This window comes from Diceros bicornis, chromosome 36, assembly GCF_020826845.1.
Source record: "Diceros bicornis minor isolate mBicDic1 chromosome 36, mDicBic1.mat.cur, whole genome shotgun sequence".
NCBI classification, from domain to species: domain Eukaryota; kingdom Metazoa; phylum Chordata; class Mammalia; order Perissodactyla; family Rhinocerotidae; genus Diceros; species Diceros bicornis.
The window spans coordinates 21,145,350-21,157,142 of record NC_080775.1 but is presented as its reverse complement, the minus strand read 5'-3'; positions in this window follow the sequence as shown (position 1 = coordinate 21,157,142).

Below are 11,793 nucleotides of genomic sequence, written 5' to 3'. Positions count from 1 at the left end.
TTATAAAAAATGTGTGTGCACTATATTTTAATGAAACTAAATGAAAATATAACTATTAAGTTGTTTTTCCAGTGATTTTTCTCTCTCAAATGTTAGACATATAGGACTCCAGAACATGCGCTTTAATGTGTTCTGATAATAAGAAAACCGCAGCTGGTTTTCTCAGAGGGGCACAGTTATCTAGGGGCAATGCCAACATCATTAGATCAATATCATCTTTCCTATCCCATCGTTGTCTACATGAAATTCTGTCTTAGGAAATATGCAAAAATATTATATTTGTTTCAGAAGCTTGAAAATACAATACAATTTGAAGGAGTGAAAAATGTGATTCTTAGTTGACAGTATCTTAGAAGTTGCAGGGGTATCTCTTTTTGAGATGGCTTTGATAATGACTCACTTTAATAATGTTGGAAAGTAAGGAAAGATTTCAATAGCAGGCGAGATATGATGAATGGACACGGAACAATGAAGCTATTGACAAAACATGCTAACTTTTAGAATTCTATCTAAATTATTATTTTTCCTTCCAGTGCGGAGGAAGACGCCCAAGTGCATCAATGTTCATCAGAGGTAGGGTAATAAAAATGTGAGCGACAGTTAATGGACTGTGACTGTAATATGATTGTTAGTGTAGGTGGGTGAATGCACTGAGACATTTGTTCCTGTTTACAAAAGGTCTGTGGTCTTCAGTTGAGATAGAGGAAGTTTTGCAGAAAATTGAGGCCAAGAAAGAGAAAAGGGAAAGAAGGCTAAAAAGAGAATAAAGCAAATTCAGTAATTAAAAAACTATTTGTTTTCTATTTCAGGTTTGACTTTAGTCGGTTGTTCCTGCCAGCTATTTAGATGATATAAATGGAATATCGCTTAACAGGCAGATGCTTTGAGATACATTTTCTTCTTAAAGGATCTGGTTCCTGGCGTCCAAAGGAAACTGGAATTCAAGTTAGTGTTAGAACTTGAATTTGTTCTGCCAGAGTGAAAATTGGTTGCATTAGGCATCAGTCACAGAACTCTTACAGACCTGGCTAGAGCTGTGGATATGATGTATCCAACTAGCTGAAATAATCAAGTCTTAAGTAACGTGAGATGTGCTTTGGGAAACCATCCAGGGGATTTTAATTTTTTTTAAATGAAAGTTTCCTCATTTTACAGTCTTCAGAAATCTAGAACAAGTCTAATTAAGGTCATCAGGACGAGTGAAAGCTTAATGCCTGACCCTTTGGAGATAACAAGAATAAGTTAAAATGCGAAATATCCAGTTGTGTGTGATCTTTAGGAAGGATTCATTCCTGGACATTTTTCTGACTCACTTGCCCATGCTTCCTTCTCATTGCAGATTTATAGAGCTCTGGGGGAAACCCTTAGAAGAAGTGATATATCAGACAGATATATCCAGAAGCTTCAAAGTTAGTGTTTGACTATATAAATAAAAAATCTGAACAACAGCAGCCCCAAAAAAGAAAATCAAGTGTACCTTAGATGAACAATTATACCCAATATATTAAGATGAATGGGAAAAATGTGCATGTTATCTATTTTTTTTTTTCCCCCAAAGCCCCAGCAGACAGTTGTATGTCATAGCTGCACATCCTTCCAGTTGCTGCATGTGGGATGCCGCCCCAGCATGGCCGGAGAAGCGGTGCGTCAGTGCACGCCAGGGATCCGAACCAGGGCCGCCAGCAGCAGAGTGCGTGCACTCAACCGCCAAGCCACAGGGCCGGCCCTGTGCATGTTATCTAAAAGTTCACAATTTTTAAATATAGGAGAATTTCAAATAAATTCTATTCATAATATACGTGTGGATTTATGTACGTAAACATGACTGTTGATAAATTAAATAAAATTGATTGGAACCCTGGCATCTTCCCTATATGAAAATATTTGATAGCTTTCATTAAATAATTCATTGTACATTATAAGAATTTAAAAAGTACTAATGAGAAATAGTATATTAGACTCAATAGAAAAATTAAAATAGGGGCCGGCCCTGTGGTGTAGCGGTTAAGTGCGCACGCTCTGCTACTGGCGGCCCAGGTTCGGATCCTGGGGGTGCACCGACGCACCACTTCTCCAGCCATGCTGAGGCCGCATCCCACATACAGCAACCAGAAGGATGTGCAACTATGACATACAACTATATACTGGGGCTTTGGGGGAAAAAAGGAGGAGGATTGGCGATAGATGTTAGCTCAGAGCCAGTCTTCCTCAGCAAAAAGAGGAGGATTAGTATGGATATTAGCTCAGGGCTGATCTTCCTCACAAAAAAAAAAAAAAAGAAAGAAAAATTAAAATAAATTTAAATTCTGCTTAATTTTTCATAGAAATTTGTTTTCTGTTATTTTTCCTTTTGAGTGGAAAATTTGTCAACTTATTATTTTGCCATCAACTTCTCCTTCCACATATTTCGTTTTATTTTCTTGTGGACAAATGTTATTGGCTGAGTTAATAGTACCAAATACAGTAATCATAAAATCTCAGAGGTAATGTTTTGATGAAAATAGTCATTCAAATTTAGAAGTATTTATGGATAACTCAGAAAGCTTACTTACTGTAGTTAATTGTTTTCTTATTCTGGACCCATCTTGTTTTCACCAGATTTTTGGCTTCTTTTGACTACAATGACAGATACCAACATTTTCAAGACATGCAAAAACAAATGTTATCTTCAACAATAGTTGTTTGAGACTTGAGCTGAGCCTGTCCAAGTTCTTTAACAAATGGTTAAAAGTAGAGGAAGGAAGTAGTTTGCATTTCTTTTGCTGATTAAGAAAAAAAAATTGAGGAATATTCCCCCGGAATAAATTTAGGTGTTTTTTTAGTTCTTACAAAATATCCGTTGGCTCCAAAAATCATTGAGCAACAAAAAAGGCCCCAATAAAAGTTAATGCCTACATGGCTATTTAAAAGGAGTTTTGTAGATTTCACCAGAAGCTGCATGTCAGAGACCAGCTCTGCCCGGGTTTGTTCCCCTCCTAGATTCAGAGGAGATTGCTTTGCCCCCTGGGAGGCTTGCTCTTCCCAACAAGTGTGGAAAAAAATGCAGTAGGCAGTTTCAGGAGTGTGGCCTTTGACAGCTTATCTCAGGGGACTTAATATTCTAGGTGAATTGGCCAAAATAGGAGACTTCGGTGACTGCCAACTCCAGTACTGATGAAGGCATTGCCGTACCTAACTAGAAAGCAGAGGGAGGGTTTTTACATCAAAAAGAACCAGAAATTGAATGGCCAGTGGTGAGGGAGAACCACTCCTGGTGTGTGTATGTGTAGGGGCAAGGATAAACATTTGTAGATTTTTCTAACAATCTTATAATAAAGTTATTTGAGAATTGATTTTATAAAAAATCTTACAGCAAAGCTATTTGAGGATAGCTTTGTTTTGAGTATCGCTTTCCTTCATGTTTTAGAAATCAGAATTATATTATTAACGATACTTATGTTTGTCTGAGCTATGAAAATAATAGAATGTGGAATTACAACAGTTGTTTTAATGGCTACCAGTTCATCCCATTCCAGAATGCACAGCCCTTTGCCATGGGACTTTGCTGCTGCCATCCGGAAGTGGAATCTCTTCACCCTCTGTAATGTGGGCTGGACTTTGTGGCTTACTTTGACAAAACAGATATGGTGGAAGTGATGTTGTGCAAGTTCCCAGGAATTGAGGCCTCAAGAAGCTTTGCAGCTTCCACCTTTGTCTTCTTGGAACGCCATGCCACACAGAAGCCCAGGTGAAAGACCACGTGGAGAGAGAGGGGCTCAGCTACCCCAGCTGTGCCCTGAGCCCAGCCCCCAGTACACTCATTACACACCTAGCTGAATGCCGCCCCACACATGAGCCAAATCAGCAGAAGAACCGCACAGCCAACAGAATCATGAATAATAAAAATTGTTGTTTCAAGCTTTATGGTGGTTTGTTACATAGCAATAGATAACCATACTTGTCTTCTTGTCTGCAATTATCACAAACCATACTTGTCTTCTTGTCTGCAATTATTACAATCGTATAAAGTTGAGAGAGAATTTGTTGATATAGCAGGTGTCTAATTTGTGATCAAATCAAAGAGCTCTCAGTTCTTTAAGAGCCTGAGTTAGCATTTGTGAAGCTACCGTGGGCCCAAGGTTACATTCTGTGATTGTCATAGTGACGTTTGATTTTCATCCCTGCGGTTGGCGAGGTTTAAGGAAGTCACGTTATTTTATATCATCCACAGGGCAACCCGGTGAAGCAGGCAAGGTGGTTATTATCCACATTTTAAAGATGAATAAACAGGTTCAGGAAAGCAACAGAAGTGTTGACACCAACATGTGGCTTGAGAATGCATATCCCTGAGGAAACGTCAATGAACCTCTTTTTTTTACTTGGAAAATGAGGGGATTGTGTCAGAGGATTTCTGAAGTTCCTTTAGTCGTGTCAGAGGTCTCAGACTGCGCCATATTAATCAGAGCCAGTGGAGAAGAGAAGGGAGTCGAGACTAATAGGAACAAAAGCTGAGAGAAACCAGCCTCCATGAGGCATAGGCATCTGGGTTTAATGGAAAGCCATTCATTCACTTCATTCATTCACCAATAATTCGCTGATTGTTTTTCATCTGTTCTAGACATTGGAGATGTAGTGGTGAATAAATCCCGCAAAGTCCTGCTTCTATGGGAGTTGTTCTGGAAGGCGGCTTATGACAACAAGTAAACAAACATGCTGATTTCAGGTAGAGATAAGTGCTATGAAAGAAAGAAAAGAGTAATGTAATAAAGAGTGATGGTGGTGGGTGTGGAGGGTTTCTTAGAGTAGGGGGGCAGGGAAGTCCTCTCTGATGTGATGTTTGACAGACATGGGTTCAAGTCCTGGTGCTACTACTTATTAGCTACATAACATGAGACAACCAAGTTACCTCTCTGAGTCTCAGTTTTCTTATCTGTTAATTGGAGCTAATTGTAGAAGGTTGTTGTGGAGAATCAATGAAGTAATGCGTGTAAAATGTCTGATACAGATAAGGCTCTCGATAAATATTAATTTCCTTTAACTCTTCCCTCTTCCAAGAGGTGCTCAGGCATGGTTCCAGGGTTCTTCAGTGGGGACACTATTGGCAATTGTGTGGGATGATTCTTCATTATGCAGGACTGCGTGTGTGCATTGCTGGACATTTAACAAACCTGGTCCCCACCAACTAAACGCCAATAGAATTTGCCCAGTCATTTGACAACTCTAAAACCATCCTGCATCAGTTAGCTCCTTGCTGAGTAAGAAATCAGCCAAAACTTAGTAGCTTAAAACAAAAAACATTTATTGTTTCTCATGAGTCACTGGGTTGGGCTATGGGTCTTCTAGTCTGAGCCAGATTGAATGGTCTAGAATGGTCTCCCTCACATGTCTGGACCCTCCACTGAGACAACTGGGATGGCTGGGTTTCTCTCCATGGGGTCTTTCATCTTCTAGGAGGCTAACCTGGGCTTCTTTACATGGTAGTTAGAGGGTTCCCAGCAGCAAGGAACGTCAGCCCCAATACATGTGTTTTTCAAGCCTCTGCTTACTTTACCTGGGCTAATGTCCTGTTGGCCAAAGAAAGTCACATGGCCAAGTTTAGATTCAAAGGGTAGAAAAATGGGCTCCAGCTCTTGATGGGAGGCACTGGAAAGTCACATAGCAAAGGAACACGTGTGCAGCACTGAGAAGAATTTGTGGCCAATTTTTTGCAGTTTATGGAAGTCCTGCTCTGGCTACAAATTATTCACACTCCTCCTGCATGTAAAATATGCTGTCCACATCCCAAGACTCCCACAATTCTCATGCCAATTATTGCGTCGGACTTGAAGTTCACTATCTTTTGATCTGCACCAGATCTGAATGTGGCTAAGGCTCCTTGGGTGTGGCTATTCTTTTTTTTTAAATTGTGGTAAAATGTAACTTACATAAAATTTACCATTTTAACCATTTTTAAATGTATGGTTCCGTGGTGTTAAGTACATTCACATTGTTTACAACTGTCACTACTATCCATCTCCAGAACTTTTTTCATCACGCAAAACTAAAACCCTGTACACATTAAACAATAACTCCCTATTGACCCCACCCCACAGCCCCTGGCAACCACCATTCTACTTTCTGTCTCTATGTATTTGACTACTCTCAGTACCTTATAAAAGTGGAATCATACAGCATTTATCCTTTTGTGACTGGCTTATTTCACTTAGCATATGTCTTCACGTTTCATTCATGTTGAAGCACGTGTCAGAATTTTCTTCCTTTTTAAGGCTGAATAATATTTCATTGTATGTATGTACCACATTTTATTTATCTATTCTTATGCTGATGGACATTTGGGTTGCTTCCCCTTTTTGGCTATTGTGAATAATGCTGCTACAAACATAAGAGTACGAATATCTGTTTGTGTCCCTACTTTTAATTTTTTTGGGTATATACCCAGAGGTAGAATTGCTGGATCATATGGTAATTCTATTTTTAATTTTTTGATGAACTGCTGGGTATGGCTGTTATTAACCCAAGATCTGGGGCCAACCCCATGGCTTAGCAGTTAAGTGTGTGCGCTCTGCTACTGGTGGCCCGGGTTTGGATCCCAGGCATGCACCAACGCACTGCTTGTCGGGCCATGCTGAGGCGGCGTCCCACATACAGCAACTAAGAAGGATGTGCAACTATGATGTATAGCTATCTACTGGGGCTTTGCGGAGAAAAAGGGAAAACAAAGGAGGAGCGTTGGCAATAGATGTTAGCTCAGGGCCAGTCTTCCTCAGCAAAAAGAGGAGGATTGGCATGGATATTAGCTCAGGGCTTATCTTCCTCACACACACAAAAAACCCAAAGATCTGTAAGTTTAAAGGTGTGTTATCTGCTCCCCACCTACGTAATGGACACTTCTATTCAAAGATTTTATTTATTTTTTTCCCCCCAAAGCCCCAGTAGATAGTTGCATGTCATAGCTGCACATCCCTCCAGTTGCTGTATGTGAGACACGGCCTCAGCATGGCCGGAGAAGCAGTGCATCAGTGCGTGCCCTGGATCCGAACCCGGGCCTCCAACAGCAGAGCGCGCGCACCTAACCGCTAAGCCACGGGGCCGGCCCAACACTTCTATTCAAAAAGAGGAAAAACAGGAGGAACATAGTAATGACTGGTTCATAGCGATTCTGAAATCCAACTAGGCACGTTGCCAGATGCCCCTACTCTGGGGGACAGGGAATGTTCCTTAATTAGGGCCCGGTTCTTCTCTGTGGAGTGGCTTTCTAGTCCATTGTTCTTTGAGGCTCTTAGTTCTACCCTGGGGGATTTTGGCTCTACTTTCTGATATATCATATTTTCCATAAAAAATAACCTGTGTTTGTGGCTAAGTGGTTTCCTCAGCCTGCTTCCTACCCATAGAAACTTGGGGGCTTAGAGGGATACTTGCAGTTTGGACAATATCAGTCTCTTATTCTAGCTGAGCTGATACAAGTCCCTTAAGAAACATTATGGGCTTTCTATGTATCAGATTTATAGTCTGCTCCATTAGATAGAAGTCACATTCACAATTCTTTTTGAGACAGGCCCACCCTGTGGGCTTATTCATAGCTATTTGGGGATAGGCCTCTCTGGGATAAGGTCCTTAAGATTCCTAGAAGCCCTTTTGTGTAACGGAGAGTATCTACTAGGCACCACCTTCAGTGTTTCTGAAGTTTTACAAAGGGTCTTGTATCTCAACTCTTGATTTGATATTCACCCTGAGGCTATTTCTTACTCTGAGAATCTTTTGCTGCCTGGATCAGCTGGAGATTTGAAGAAGTTTTGTTTTTCCAACATAAGCAAGTCCTGGATTTTCCATTTCTTCTAAATTCTGCTTGCAAACTGTAGTTCCTTCTTTTGCCCCCCTCTCTCTGCAGGACTTTATCACACGCAGCTAGGATTAACCAACTGGTATTTTCAACATTCTGCTTGGAAATCACCGTAGCTGGATCTTAAAGTCTATTAGGTACATTTTCTTTTTTTTTTTTGCTAAGGAAGATTTTCCCTGAGCTAACATCCCCTGCCAATCTTTCCCTTTTCTTTGTATGTGAGCTGCCACCATCACATGGCTGGTAACAGACAAGTGGTGTAGGTCCGCGCCCAAGAACTGAACCCGGGCCACCGAAGTGGAGCGCGCCCAATTTAACCACTAGGCCACCAGGACTGGCCCAACATTTTCTATTTTCTAAGTTACCACTGGTGACAGTGTTGCCAGTAGTTTTACTGCTATATAACACAGATCACCCTTTCCAGCCTGCAATGGCAGTTTTTCACCACATTTCCACCTTCTACTGATGATCCTTTTACTATTTCTCCAGCCTTTGCTAATGGTTTTCTTGCTTCTTTTCCAGCCTCTACTCATTGCCCCATCCCCAAACCAAAGCCACATATTATAGTTTTTGTTCTGGCTGCACTTTACTCCCAGTACCAATAATTGTATCAGTGAGAGTTCAATTAGGGAAGCAGAGCCACAAAGAGCATTATGGAGAGAGGGATTAATTTTAGGAATTAGAGACATTACACAAATGTAAGAGAAACCAAGGAAGTGGAAATCTGGAAGTAGGCTTGAAGGATCAAAAGAAGAGTCATTATCTTCTGAGATAATGAAGAGTCTGCCTGAAGCACCTGGAGTGGGCAGACAAGTTGGAGCTGCAGAGAAATCTGAGAGGCCAAGCACCATTCAGGCCCTGAAGTGGTACCCAAAGGGAGAGCTCATGGACAGGTTTTTGGGAAGCTGTTGCCTCTGTGGGTCTGCATCCAGACATCTGGTGGTTTCCCTGGGGCTGCTATTGGACTCAGGGCCAACACTTGGGAAGATGATCTGGATGCAGAGTGAAGGGGAACGATGACAAGCTGGGGCCTGACAAGCAGCTCTGAATCTCTCCTTCCCCTTGTCTGACTGTAGACCTCCTGAAGATAATGGCTGCTGCTTCACTTCTGCCTTCCAGATTTCACTCAAGTTCCTCTTCTGGCCCCTTCTAACTTGGAACACACAGGGAAGGGGATTCTGGGAATTGTAGTTAACCAAGTTGACAATAGCACAATCCAGCACACGCCCCATACATTTTTCCATGCCTTCTGGGGAAACAGTACCACTTTATTTGAGGTCCATTCTGAGAAGCATAGAAGTACAGAAATCTAGGCATTTATGTGTGTGGGGGAGTGGAATGGAAGGAAGTGAAGGATTGTGCCTTTATGAGTTTGAATGGTTGGTCCTATTCTATTTTCTGTTGTAAAATAGAATCCAGCCTGACGGTTCCTGGTGTCCAAGAATTATCTACAGTTGTGGTTTCCAACACTTGATTTCACATTATCCTCTAGGCCCATTGCCATCTGTCTCCATCAAAAATGATCTTATCAAGGATATTAATGACTTCTTTGGTGCTAAATCCAATGGACACTTTTTGGCTTTCATTGTATTTGATTTTTTCGGTGTGGAGGAGTGTGGGTTCTCAATCATTTCCTCCTTCACATTCTTTCTTTCTGTGGTTCCTAGGATGGTTTCTTCTTTCCAGATTTCTTTTGTTCTGACCATCCCTTAAATATTTGAGCTAGGGTTGTATGCCAGGCTCTCTTCTATTCAGTGGTGTGCTGGAGCCGGCTTGCAGCAGCTCTCAAGAACCAGTTGGGTGCATCTCTTCACAACTCCATGTTCTATGATGACAAGCTGGTGGTTGAAATTGACCACAGTGGGAGTATTTACACCCCAGACATCAGCAAATGCCACAAATCAGGGCTTCTTTCGCTGGAGAGCTGATTGTTAAACACTTAACAACAATCACTTCTTCTGTTCCGGCTCTTCACACTCTCTCTGGATAATCCATGATTATAGTTTCAAGCACCATCTCTATATTGATGACTATCACATCTTTCATCTCCAGTTAAGATCTGTCTTTAGCCCCAGCTTTTCAAATACCTTTTGGCTTCCCTTAGCTGTTACACAAGCATATCATATTTCCCCTTAAAATAGCTTTTTTTTTTTCTTTTTAAAAAAATTGTCCGTCTCAGAGAATGGCACCACCCTTGTTCTCTTTCTTATCCCTCATCTTCCCACTCCTTGTTCAAACAATCGTCAGATATGCTTGACTTACTACCCCAATTCTTTCTAAAATCCAGCTGCTCTTCCTCATGCCCATTGCAACAACCCTGGATCAGAGTTTCTCTTCCAGATTACTGCAACAACTTCCTACCTGACTTCCCTGCTTTTGGTCTTCCCTCCTCCCAATCAGTTCTCTATGCTGCAGCCAGAACGGTCTTCCAGAAGCACAACTATGATCATGTCACTCTCTCATCTAAAACCCTTCAATGGCTTTCCACTGCTCTCAGGATAAAAGTCCACTTTAATTTACATGGTGCACAGGCTCTGCTTACCTTTCCAGCCTCATGGCTTATCACAACCTGCCCTGACATTTTTCATTCCAGCCACTTCACACCAAGATCCTTCGCCTCTGGGTTTTTTGATGTTCAGTGCCCTCTATCCGAATTGCTCTACCTCTGCACTCACCTGCCTCATCCTTGAACTTGGAAATCACTTCTTCTGTGTGGCAGAGACAATGCTCTGTGTTCACCACATCATTTCATTTTCTTCCTGGGGCCCAGGAAACCTACAAGACCCATCACTCTTGCATCTAGGTGGGGCCTCGTGGCTAGTCCTGGCTGATGGAATGTAAATGAAAGTCATGTGTGTTACTTCCAGGCCCAAGTTGTTAAGTATCTGATGTGCCTTTCCCTTATGTACCATCATCCTCACCCCACCCCACCCCTGCCCTGTATGCCAGCTGGATGATGCTAGGGTAGCCTTGAAGCTGTGTGGTTACAACGTGGAAGCTGCCTGGGTCCCTGAGACATCTTTGGAGGAGAGTACCAAGAAATCTGCCTCAGCTCAACAAAAAATAAGTATTTATTGTGTTAAATCAATGACATTTAGGGCTTGTTTTACTAGGTAGCAATAAATGTCCTGATTAATGCAGTGTGGGAATCTGTTCCAACATCCCCTTTGAGACTCGGCTGAGTACTCCTATATCTGTTCCATAGCGCTCTGTACTTATTCCTGATATAAAATGCCTGTTTTCTTGTTTCTTTCTGGCAGCTGTAAGCTCTTTGAGGCCAGGGATTGTATCTCCTTCAAGCCGCCTACCACAGCATCCAGCACTACTATACCTGGGTTGCCAGCTTGCTACGCTGTTACAGACACCTTGTTTGTCCTTTCTATTGAACCATTGAGGCCACGCATTTGCATGAAATCCAGAATCTCTCTTTTGAAGCTGTCTTGGAGGATTGCTGGGAAGATGGTGGCGTAGGAGGACTCTGAACTCACCTCTTCCCACGGACACAACAAATTTACAACTACCTGTGGAACGATTACCCCCTAGAGAGAACTCGAAACTGGATAAAAAGAACCCCCATAACAAGGGACAACACTGACAGAGGTGGAAGAGTCAGAAACACCTTTTTGCTGAGGAAAAAACCACATTCTAGCCGCAGGGATTCATGGCTGGCAGCAATCTTAAGGTAGGAAACTTTTCCTGGAGGAGTGAGGGATCTGAGCAGGAGAGCTTTGCCACAATAAGCAGTCTTTGAACTCAGCACAACTGAGATGAGTGTCATAATACCTGGCTTTCCTGGCTATTAAAACCCCAGAAAAGCTATCGAATATAAGGGAAGGAAGCTCTCCTCACCCCCCACCAATCATCCAACAATTATAGTGGCTTATTCACTCCAAAAGGCTAAGTTCTGCTCTCAAACATCAGGCAGAGAAAGAGCTAGGGGACTGAATGGGTCCATCAGTGGGCTCCGGTATAGG